This window comes from Pongo abelii, chromosome 5 (genome assembly GCF_028885655.2).
Source record: "Pongo abelii isolate AG06213 chromosome 5, NHGRI_mPonAbe1-v2.0_pri, whole genome shotgun sequence".
NCBI classification, from domain to species: Eukaryota; Metazoa; Chordata; class Mammalia; order Primates; family Hominidae; genus Pongo; species Pongo abelii.
Window position 1 is genome coordinate 8,444,120 of NC_071990.2, and position 13,034 is coordinate 8,457,153.

Here is a 13,034-nt window from a genome sequence, read left to right on the forward strand (position 1 = left end):
GCATAATTTAGTGCTAAATTAAGTGGCTAATTCAGCAAAGGCTCTAGGAGTTCAAGGAAGGAAGGGTGCTCAATGTGCTCTAAGAAACTCAAGGAAAGTTTCTTAGAGAAGATGGGCCTTGAAAAATAAATTTTAAGTAAGTGGAAAGAAGACGTCAGGGTTCCGATGAAGAAAATCATTTTGGCAAAATGAAAGAAATGAGGTTTTTCAGAGTTGCTATACTTTGTGCTATGATGATTGACAAAGTGTACTTTTCTACATACATTAAATTAATACACACAACTGACCCACCTTTGCTGAGCTATTTACTTTTTAACTGTATTTTTTAATAATGATAATGCTTTTACTTTCTCCGCCTTTTTTATTCTAGGAACATGTGAGGCTCATATTGAAAAATTATTTTTTCTATGCTAAGCAAATTAAATGGAGCAAATAGTTATATAATTTTCCCATTTCTTCAACTTTTTGGTTTTCTTGTTTGCTTTCTTTTTCCTCTCCCTTGCGTATTTACAATCAAATATTTATCAACTTTTTTGTTGAACTTTCTTCTTCTATTTTATTTCATGTTTTTCTTGTTTTGGATCCAATGACTTCAAATATGGAATATGATAATCCTCTTTCAACTGATCTCTCTTGATAGCATCTCACCTCTCTCCAGTTTACGCTAGGCATCACAGTAATTAACATATTTTTAAAATACTGCTTTTATTTTATGTCATCTCCCCGACCAAAATTCCTGTATTCATTTTCTACAACCTGAAATTTGGAGTAGCCCAAATGCATCTCCCACTAGTGCTCTCCAAGATTCCTCTGACCCAAATATTGTTCATCAAAAGCTCGCTGGTAAAATTACATTATTTTTGGCCCCATTCCCCAATGTGAATTACTTCTACATCTCTCTTTTCAGTTCATCATGCCCAGTTCAAAATTTACCCCTTTCCTCAATAAACTAAGGGTGCTGTGTAGATCCTGCATCTTGGTTGACTCCTTTTGTGATTAATCTTTTTCACAGGACCCTCTTCCATTATTTTTAAAGTTGAATAAAAAACTCCTGTGGCACTTACAATCTATCTTGTATTGTTACTTAAACTTCTTCATATATTTGTTTGTTTCAACTAAAAGATAACCTCTTTGAAGACAGAGACTGTAGTTCTAGTCAAGAATGGTGTTTTTCCACATTATAGGACTTATGACATTCATGACATCAGTGGTGATAAACATCTCTACATGACTACAGTCTGAAGAAAAATTAAACCGTTGGTAAAGAAATTAGGAAGCCCTAGTCTATACTCTGTTTCTTAGGTACCCCTTAAAGGTCTTGTGCTTTAGTGGTAATAGAAAAAAAAAGGAGGAGGGTGAGAAGGGGCATCTACTTTGTATACTCTAGATGGCTAAATTGTCAGCATTTCTTGGGGAAGTCCAAACTGTTTAACTGTTGTCATCCATCCTCATTTCTTCAGTGGCATTTCAGAAGTTAATAACAAAAACTACCACTACCACCCCATGGTCTCTATGTGCCAGGCTTTATACCTCGTGTTTTGCATGCATTATCTCATTTAGTATTCATGCTCTGCCTGTAAGACAGACATTATTATCCTTTTGCTGAGGAGGAACTGGAAACTTTTAGACCGATACCACCCAGTAAGTCCACAGTAAGGCTAAGATTTTTAACTCAGTTTGGAGCTGGGTTAAACACTTTTATACCTTCCTCAGATTTCCTCAAATTTCTGTTATCAAGTGGATTACTAAATAACCCAAGATAGAATCCAAGAATTTCTAAAAAGCTGAGTGAAGGAGTATCATGTGGATGATAAGCAGAAAGAGAAGGATGAAAGAATCGTTTTCCTTTTAAGAGGAAGCATCATTCCTTGATTACAGAAGGTGCTAGGAGGTAGATGAAAAAGCAAGGTAAGTATTTGTTCTGACCCGGTGAAAGATTGAAAGGTAACAGGGCTTTTATAGGTAGACATGACATTTGCTGGTTCTTGATTTCCTAATTCTAAAACGAAATAGTTATTAGTTTCCTGCTCCTAGCCACAAGATTATTGATTTCTATGAAAGATATGAGAAGACCCTGGGAATGGAATGCAGGAGATTAGAAATGGAACCATATGAAAGGATAAGCCATTTTAGAAAACTGATAAAACCAAAAGATTTTTATTATCCTGCTTCTTCTTATTCTGTCACCATGAACTTTTTCCCCCCTGTAAAGGAATCTATCTTCCCAAGTGGGCAAAAATAATTTTTAAAAAGATAAGCCTGAAAAAATTAATTTAAACTTAGCCATATTAGGGTAGCATTAAGGCACTCCCGGGTACATTTTATTGGTCCATTAATATAGGGCCGAGTGGTTGAATACACCTAAGGCATGTACTGTATTAATGAACCAATAAAACATGCCCTGGAGTGTCTTAATGATATATTACAACCATTTCTATTACATACATAAATGCACCATTTGCTGGCTGTCTTGCATAGTTTTAAAGAAAATCTTCAATTAACCAAAAATATTGCATCAAGAACTCTTACCCACAATAAAAAAGAGCAACAAAGAATCCTGTAATTAACTTACCGGGCTAGTTACTCATGAGGTGATTCTGGATTGATTTAATCTTTGGTGCTTTTTCACTGTAAATACTTTGGAAGAACTGGTTATTTGGATTTAAAAATGGATACTTTCAGGAAAAGAAACAGATGAAAGCTGACAGAATTCATACTGATCTCCTTCCTTACTTAAAATATCCAACTGTGGTTGGTGGTTATAACATTAAATAGGTATTAATGACTGGATTCAAATAGTAACTCTCTGTGCCTACATTAGAATGATATATTTTAGGCATGTGGGGACATTTTCTACAGTGATAAGGAATGCCACACACTCATGTACGCAAGGGTTGAGACCAACACTTGGGATCTTGTAAAAATGTCTTCTCCTAACCAACATTGTGTTCCACTTTTATTTATAAACTCAGCATTGACCCTGCTGTCTTCTGACTGGAGTCATATAAATTGATGCATTGCTACGAGTAGGAGAAGCTGGAGGACCACATGGAGAGAGGAGAGATAATGATGATAATAGATATCATTTATTGAATGATTATTATACATCATACAATGCTCTAATTATTTTTACATTTATTATCTCCTTTAATCTTTGCAACAACCCTATGAGGGAGATACTATTATACTTATTTTATAGATGAGGTATCCAAGGTAAAAGTAGAAACTTTTCCAAAGTGCTGGACTTTGGGATTGAATGCACTCTCTGAATCCAAAGCCCATACTCAAGTGGGTAAAGCTTGGGATGGCCAGTAGGAGAAAAGCAGAGAGAACCATTAGGTTTATCCTCTAGATAGGGAAGAAGTCCTTTCTAAACTCTATCTACCAACGTATTGCATTGTACACTTCATTCTTCTCCTCCACTTCCTCCTTACAGAGGCACATAAATAGAGGAGAGAGAGAGATAGTGGACATGAAGGGGCCTCATAGCAGAGTCTTAAAAGATGCAAAGTGACTTCCATGAAGCAATGATCTAAGACCCAATGAGAGTGGGCACATGGTGATGTGGTTAGATACCAATGGCCAGAAACAGGTAAAATGTGAATGCCTTATCATCTGATTATGGAGACAGAAGATGACATCCTCCCATTCTCACTGAGGATGGCACTTCAGTGGCACCAAATAGACTCCTTGAAACTAAGGTGACAGCCCTTGGATAATGAGTGAGTAGAGAACATCATCAAGCTAGTCACAGACTGAGGAAATACTGCACTGACTAAATCTGACTACTGAATAGAATGGAGGCTCAAGACAGAAATGAATTGTAAAAGAAGATAAAGTAAAAATTATTTATACACATATTTGAAACCTGAGATTTATGTCCTGAGTTGTTTTATTCATAAACTTTTTAAGTGTTACAGATTTGCATCCTAAGGAACCTGACCATGAAATGCTTACAAAGGCTATTGAAGTGACAGCAGTTATTGTTGGTTTTAGGGTCATAAGTTAGGTGTCAAATCGTAAAAAACTGGCCCTTTTGAGGAATTGCATTTTATTTTGATTTTTTCTTCAAGATCTATAACATAGTAGGAAATTCATTATTTTGTAAACTTATTCTGTACGAATTTCTCCAGCTGAATTTTACAAGCCTAGAAAACAGTTGCTGAAAGGTCTTTGATGCCTCCACTTGATTTTTACTCATGGTTTATATTGGCCTTGCACATTTTGTAGTCAATGATACAATTCATTTTGGCCTTATTTACTGAAGGGCTTGGCTCTGATGTTGAAAGTTATACTGCAATATTGTTTACTCAACCTTTAGAAGGTAGGAAAGTTGTTAAACATAAGCCCTAGTGCATTTTTAAAATTCTGAAAAAACACAATTTTACCACAATATCTTTAAAAATCTCACATACGCTATTTACAGATAACTTTCCCTTCTTTATTTCAGTTATTTTTTAAGACCATTAGATTGGTGTTATTTATGGTGAAGTGGTAATTTAATACCAGATAGTAAATTCATTATGTGATTTCAGTGGGCTGATAATGACATCATGCAATTCCTCTGAGTCTCTTAAGTGACTCACCTGCTGGCTTATGTTCAATGTAGGAACCAGGTCATCAGCTCTTCTGTAAAGCTGACCATCAAGCAAGTCATCACAATGTGATGTAAATAAATATATATAAATCAACCAGCACCAACATGTGAGGGGTACTAGTAATGGCTGGACATTTGCAGTGAGTAATTTAGTGGACATATAATTCTACTGCTCTTTAAAAAAATTGAATGCTGCTTTTGCTGATGAAGGCTTCTTTGCTGACTACATTAACAGCAACCTAAATGTGTATAGTGCTTTAACGATTTTTGAAGCACTTTCGCAGGTGATATTATCTTGTGGAATACTTCCCCACAATCCTATGACACAATTGTGAACCATATTGTCCTCATTTTCAAATGAGGAATTGTTACTCAGAGAGTTTAAGTGTTTCTCTTGAAGCAATTGACCTGCTAAATGGCACAGTGCATTAGAACCAGGTCTTCTTGGAATCATGTTCTTCTTTTTTTCCCCATAAGACTTGAACATCAACAGGTCAGGGCACTAAAGCTAAATAAAACTGAATGTTATTAAACTGACAATATTCTACTCTTTCTAGCTCGTTACAGTTTCATATGACTCAACCTAATAGTAAAATAGAGGCTTTGGGTATCCTTGGTCAGAAAATCTGAGAATTTTAGTTGAAGTAAATGAAGGAAGACCAAGCAGGCAGGGACTATGGCCATGGATGCAGAGTCCAAGCTGGATGTACATGGATACTGACAGGAAAACAGATAAAGTGAGAGCTGTTTAAAATGTGAACCACATCTTTGTTTTGGGAATAGATATTTGCTTTTAATTTTGCATAGCACCATGGGATAAGCTCGAAATGCTTCTGAGTGAATGACTTTTATAGATTAGAGATTTAACTGAATCTAAAAGCAAAATAGATCTATGATTTGGAGATCAGATGAGATTTTTAGCCTGATTTATTTAGAAAATTTTGTATGTTTGGGACTCTTATCTAGTAAATTTTGACTGTACCTTCATTAAATAAAATAGTGTAATATAGGTGTCAATTCACATCAACAAAAGTGAGAGGCTGTCATGAGACACAAAGAAAAACATGGTTGTCATGTCAAAAGGCTTCAGTTTAACACCAAATTCTCCTGTATGATTTGGACAAGTAATTGAACCCCATGCAGATTAATTTTCTTAATTAAAAAATGGTGATAACAATACCTGCCTCATAGAGATGTTGTGAGGATTAACCTATGGATTACTGGAGTTAGTAACCCTGGATGGATTTTAGGACATCAATGAACCCTCCAACATTGCATTCACAAAATTCTGGTGAGAATGTTCATTATTGTCATCAGATCCTTAAAAGTCTCCACAAATTGCAACAGGCTAAGAACTACCAACATATATGAAAAGGATTTGAAATTGTGAAATGCTACATAAATGTTAGAAATCAAGGATAAAGAAGCACTATCCAGGAAAGGAAAACAAAACAGTAATTTTTAGGGAGATAGAATGTTTATCTGTCTCCAACAAACTTGGATTGGACTTCTAGGAGATAATTTGATAAGTCAAACGTACATAAAACATAAATTACCTCTAATGGCAAAATCACTTTTATTTGTAGTAATTTTAAATATAGGCTTGTTAAACTGTGCTTTTGAACATACTTCATAGATGATGATCTGTAATTTACTAGTTTCTCTTTTTAAAATTTTAATGTATGTATTTGAGATCCTTTTATGATTTTTTTTTTAGGTGATGTCATTGAACTCTTAAGTGAGAGATGAAACAAGTAACTTTCTGGGGTTCCAAGTAGGTAAGTAACCTGTTCATTTCTTAACTAGCTAAATGAATTGCTTTATTAAGATACTGACGGTATGTCAGGCCTATCAAGATCCAGTATCTGGAATCACTAATCAACTCTCTATGAACATTATTTTTATGAAGATTTTTCTTTCTGCACACTAAACAAAAATAAACTCAACCTGGGGGAAGATGCGTGGAGGTAATGTGAGGAGGAAGGAATAATATCAAAGACCTTGCTTTCTCAAAGTTCCCTAAAGTACGAAAGAATCAGTACTGCAGTTTTAAAATAGGCTGGGGTTGGACAGAGGAGCAACAAATTGTAATTTAGGAGTGCCATTGCTTTCTCAGACATAAAGGCATTATTGTCTGGGGGAAAGAGTTCTATTGTATAAATACTGTTGAGAGGATAGTGGAATTTAGATCTCCAGCCTCTTCCCTGGTTTTGGCAAGATTGAATGGAGAGGAAACCACAGTCGTTCAGGAAGAACGCTATGTGAACAATGTCATGTTTTATTGGTAGAATGAGTAAACCAGGCAGTACAGGCTGTAAAAACGTATCCGTTGGTGTTATGGCAGGAAACAGATGGCTCATTCCAATAGAGTAATTCAAAGAATATCCAATAAAGGGGCTACTTACAAAGGTGTAGATAGGAAACAGGTGAGCCGTGAGATAGAGTGTATCCAAGACTAGTAACACAGGGTCTATTTCTAACCCTACGCTTGAAGGGTGAGTTACCTGGAAAGAGAGGCTCCTACGGAGGGGCCACCTTGAGAAGAGCCGTGGTCGTCACAGAGGGAAATGGGAACTTGTGAGCTAAGGGAATATAAATACTCCTTCCTCATTCACTTCCTCCCTCTGATCTTCTGCCAGATCTCTCTAATAATAGAATCCAATCTGGAGCCAGAGGGCAAGAAATCTAATGGACTGATTCTTTAGACTGGCCTCCTGCAGCTGACTAGGGTGAAGAGTGTGATCTGGAGGAAAAAACAACTCCCCACATTTAGTGGTTTACAGTCCCAAAGGCCTACTTCTCACTCATGCTAAATTTCCGGCATGGATCAGTAGGGAGTGTTTCCATGTGTCCTCACTCTAGAACTTCAGAAATGGAGCAGACATTTCTTCAGAATATAACCAATTGTTTTGATAGAGGGAAATAGAATTTGGGATAGTCTCAAGCCAGCGATTACGTATTTTGGTCTTAAATAATTTATGTCATTTGTACTTACCCAGAACTAGTTCAGGGCCCTGTGCAAGCTTCAGGGAGCCAGAAAGTTGAACTCTACCAGGTGCCTGAATGAGAAGGGGATGTGATAAAACTGAGCAGTGTGAATAACCACCACGGGTAACTTTTCTGTTCAAAGCATGCTGGTCCCTAAATTAAATTAAAGCTGGGATATGGATTGGCAGAATAATTCAGGCAGAATTTAATTTACAAACAACTTCTGAACAACTTGCATGATATTCAACAGAGCCTATATGTAGATTATGCAAAAACTTTTCTTTTTTTTTTTGAGACAGAGTCTTACTCTGTCACTCAGGCTGGAGTGCAGTGGCATGATCTCAGCTCACTGCAATCTCTGTCTCCTGGGTTCAAGCAATTCTCATGCCTCCCAAGTAGCTGGGATTACAGGTGCCCGCCACCGTGCCAGCTAATTTTTGTATTTTTAGTAGAGAGAGGGTTTTGCCATGTTGGCCAGGCTGGTCTCGAACTCCTGATATCAGGTGATCCATCCACCTTGGCCTCCCAAAGTGCTAGGATTACAGGTGTGAGCCACCACACCTGGCTTATATCAGAACTTTAACAAAGCCAAATCCATACAGTTGACTGGAAAGAAAGCATGGAAGAATTTTCTGAACATTGTTAGGATCAAAATATTAATATTTACATTAAAAAAAGCTTTTTTTTAAAAGTGCATGGTATGGTACTAAGCCTTTAGTCAAGGAAATTTAAACAAAATTATCCCTGCCCTGTAGGAGTTTATAATCTAAAACAGACAGTATTGATCTAAAGACATGCAATTGGTTCTCTATTATTCGCAGGAACATTATCTGCTCTTAAATTGATCTGTGGCAATTTTTAGAATGATTAAATTATATATTACTCAGTATAAAACTTAACTATATTCTTCTTCCTCCAGTAGTATTACTATTTGTAAATGGACTATAAAGAAAATTAAGAATATCTAGCACCTTTGGAAATGCATGTAATTTATGCACAAGTGGGATAATGTCACATACTATATAGGTGCAAATTTAGAACTGATTGCACTATAGGGAGATGACAGCCTCATCTATGCTTAGAAAAAAGTTGTTTTGTTATAAGTTGTTTTAGAAGCTGAATATTGGGTTTTATTCTGGATATAAAGCATGCCATTAGTTTGCTAATATCTTCATAGTGAGAAAACTTTCATCTAAATACTGAAAGGTAAAAAGTATTGGGAATAAATCCTAAATATTAACTGATAATGTTTCCTGAATACCCTGAGGAATGCTGATGGGACAGAAGTTTCAGATATTTTAAGCTCAGCAGCTTCTACCTATGAGTGCTTTCTCTGACAAATTGCATGGTGGAGAGAGCACATGCTGCCCACATCACCTGCGTCCTTACCATTTTCATACAATCCGGTTTGACTTCCAATTGCTGATGACTGTGTCTCTGGCCAGTGGGGCCTGCAGCAGTCTGGGAGTACTGGAGGAAAGAGTGCCAACAAGGAGCAGCCCTCAATTACAGACCCAGAAGATTAGTTCTGTGGGTCTCAGTGGATGAACCAACACGGAGGAGGAGCACCACGTTGAGCGTTCATCTTACAGTTTCCCAGGGCACAAAGTTATAGTCACCTGAGGGGCAACTTGCTTGACAAAGTAGCTTTTCCTGACTTCCTTCCTATCTTTACCTCACTCCCCGACTCTCTAACCAGTGTTTCTTGGGATCAATTTCCAAATAAACTACGTGAATTCAAATCTTTTTCTTTGGGTATGATGTTGAGGAAGTAAAACTAACACAGTAGGCTATTTCCCTAGCTACAGGCCTCCTTTTTCTTGTACTATATTATGGGACCTGAAAAAATACATAATTCAGAGGTAGTGGCAGCATGAAGTTCCTTGCGTAAGTACTTTTGGTAGATGAAGATGAAATAGGTGTAGACAAGCAAGGTTGCCTACAGCAGTTTAATGGAGACTTTGATTACAAAGTCTTATACTAAAAATGATGTGAAAATACTGTAGAATCTTGTCTCAGAAATTCCTGATATTAGACATAACTTAAAGCATTAAAAAGTCAAACTGTTGAGTATCTGTTGGAAGTAAGCTAAAGATAAAATATATTTAAGAGTTATCCATAATATTTGCGTGTGTGTATATATGTGTGTGTATATATGTAATATTTTTGCAAAATATTTCATACTTTACTATAACCTGTTAATATGCAAAGTTACCAATTATTTATTAGATTACTAGATTAGTTGCAAATTTTCTGCCTCCTCTACTCCAGCTACATGGGTGGTGTCACCAGGACAGGATAATGGAATAAATACCTCAGGCAGAAAACAGAAAATTGCAATGTATGCAGTAGTCACTGGTCCATGGTAATGATGAAATCCTGTGGACAGCTGTTATGTGGTCTTGTCAGTGAGAGAAGTGCCATGGTCAGAACTTGATTCTATTCTCAGGGAGGAATTTTCCCGTCCATTGTTCTGTGGGGTCCCTGCTTCTGCCATCTGGGAAGCTTTGCTTGTCTATTTTTTTTTCTTTTTTTTTAATTTTATTATTATTATACTTTAAGTTTTAGGGCACATGTGCACAACGTGCAGATTTGTTACATATGTATACATGTGCCATGTTGGTGTGCTGCACCCATTAACTCGTCATTCAGCATTAGGTAAATTTGCTGTGGCCGCAATGGCAGTTGAGGGCTGGCTCTATAGGTTTTGCTGCCTGCCTCCTGCCTGTATGAGTTGGGTGGCCTAAGAGTTGCTTCAAGGCTCAGCCAAAAGCTTTTACGTCCTAGCTCATGGTTGTTTTTGCAATATAATTTTCTTTAAAATTAATAAGACTTTCATCTCTTCCAGGCACAGGAAGACAAATGTTGCATGTTCTCACTTATATGTAGGAGCTAAAACAAATTGATCTCATGGAAGTAGTGAATAGAATGGTGGCTACCAGAGGCTGGGAAGGGTAGTGGGGGTAAGGGGATAAAGTTACAAAATACTGTTAGATAGAGGGAATAACATCTAGTGTTTGGTAGCACAATAGGGCTACTATAGTTAAAAATAATTTATGACACATTTCAAAATAACTAGAAGAATAAATGTGGGATGTTTTCAGCACAAAGAAATGACAAATGTTTGTAGTAATTGGTGACGAATACCCTCAATTACCATTATGCATTGATCATTATACATTGTATGCTTGTATCAAAATATCACATGTACCCCATAAATGTGTAACTATTACGTATCCATAAAAATTAAAAAATTAAAAATAGAAAGCATCTAATAGACTTCCATCTCTTTGCTTACAGTCAGTTCAATATGCCAGCTACCATACCCACAATTCTTTCTTAGACATAATTCTTAAAGTAGTATTATCTGTTTTTCTTCTCATCACCATTTATTTCTTTTTCAACTCAGTGACATCTACCCCAAGGCCATGAGGCTTGGGTTGAAGGCCTGGTTCAATCTGAATTTTGTCACATAATTATATCTTAAAACTGTTCATTATTCAATCTCAAAAATTATGTATTAATGTTTGAGGTAAGCATTCCCAACTGTTGAGGCTTAAAATTTCTGGATGCTTTCTTATTCCCTTTCATTTTTATGTGTACTTTGGATAATTCCTTCTTGTGGTCATTTCTTCTTCTAATATCTTGCCAAATAAAGCTAGTAACATCTAATGCATGCTCACATAATTCTATTTTACAATATCTTTTGCTACAGCCACAGGCTAGGGAGGTTAGTGGCCTGCCTCCAAAGGTATCGTGGGCATCATTGTTACTGAAAATTTTGCCTCTGCTTAACTTGGGGTTTCATTTTTCCAGCCTCTGATATTAGTTTCCTAGTTATCTTCTGCCAGTGCCACCAATTTTAAGGTTTTGTTTTTGTTAGTGTTCATTCTTGGTACTAATTTCTATTTTAGTTAAGATAACAGCAATTAAAGCATCAGATAAACCTTGAAATTTAAGTGGCTTAACATGTTAAGATGTTTGTTTCTTGCTCATGTAAAACTCAATAGAGGGGCTGGGGTTCTATTCTATGCATTCATTTAGCAACCCAAATTAGCAAAACTGTTGTATTCAACGGACAGTTTTTAAGGCACCAACATCCAGCCAGCAGATAGAACCCTTAGCTTCTTCTGACCCTTCTCTCCACCTGTGCTGACATCTTAGGTGTCCTCTGGCTTTCAATATCATCTCTTTGCTGACAAATCCCGAAAAATCTTCTTTTATCGAACTCCACTTAGCCCCTGGATTTGTGTATGTAATTGCTTATACAACAACTCCACTTGGATGTCATTAACTTAATATATTTGAAACCAAATGTTGATTTTTTCCCCCTAAAATTGCCACCCCTTAACAATATCAATCTTAATATTTGGGACTGTGATTTACCAGTTATTCAGGGTACAAACCTGAAAGTATTTTTTGAATTTTTTTAGTCTCATATAATACATAGAATCAATAAAGAAATCCTTTCAGTGATACCTTCAAAAACATGTAGAATCCAGTCATTTCTCATAGCTCCATAGCCATCAGATTTTACTTGTTGTAGTGTAGTCATGATCTAACAGGTCTTGTTTTCACTCCTGCCCTCTTAGAATGCATTTACCACACATGAGCCAGAGTAATATTCTACAAAATAAAGAGACTACATTGACCTTCTATGTATAAAACTCTGCAAAAACCAAAGATTTTCCCTGATCATTTATTTAAAGTACTTCATAGCATTTGTCATTATCTGACTTTTTTTTGTTTAATTTTCTGTCTTCTCCACGAAGAATGAATATCTATGTCATAGATTTTTCTTTACTCATGGCTGTCTTTATAACACCCAGGATGGTGCTTGCCACATGGGAGATGTTCTAGTAGTTTTGAATGAATAAATAAATGAATGAGCTACCTTTTATATCTATTTTTTTGGTGCCTTAGTCTTTTTGTATCTATTTGTATGACTTTTTTATATTAACCATATGTAACCATTATCTCATTAGTATTAAATGAATTTCTAAATTTGCCCTTTAGTTTACATGTCTAGCTATCCAGCTAGCTATCTAGCAATATAATAGTAAGTAATTTCTTCTTCACAATATTTTCCATTATTCTTCACCTTAGAAATCCCTCCTCTCTCATGAGCCTGGTTATATTCTCATATACTCACCTAGTGTCTTCTAATTCGTAGTTTAATTTTAGAGGAGCACGGTGACCAGTCTTCATCCAGATCTATTCTAGTAATTGTGCTGCCAAAGCGAGCACCATCCAGATCTATTGTAGGATTCACAGTAAATTCTCCAGATCACAGAACTTACCTTCAGCAATACTGCTTGCTTGAAGGTTTCTAAAAAGGCTTGCACTATGAATGCTTTTTACGGGAAGTAGGCAGGCCAGATCTCTTTCTCCCAGGGATCTCCAAAGTGGTACCAGAGGTGCTGCCTAGTGGCCAAATTCCTTCCTTCTT

The 13,034-nt window shown here is 36.4% G+C and overlaps 1 long non-coding RNA gene across 2 annotated transcripts in view; it reads left to right on the forward strand.

The window, feature by feature from the left end:
• Nucleotides 1-13,034, forward strand: part of LOC134761647 (uncharacterized) — a 350,936-nt gene that overhangs the window by 121,645 nt on the left and 216,257 nt on the right. For both annotated transcript variants that reach the window (XR_010140563.1, XR_010140564.1), the window contains one exon: nucleotides 6,315-6,375. This is a non-coding gene — a long non-coding RNA (uncharacterized LOC134761647). The remainder of the gene's footprint in view (nucleotides 1-6,314; nucleotides 6,376-13,034) is intronic.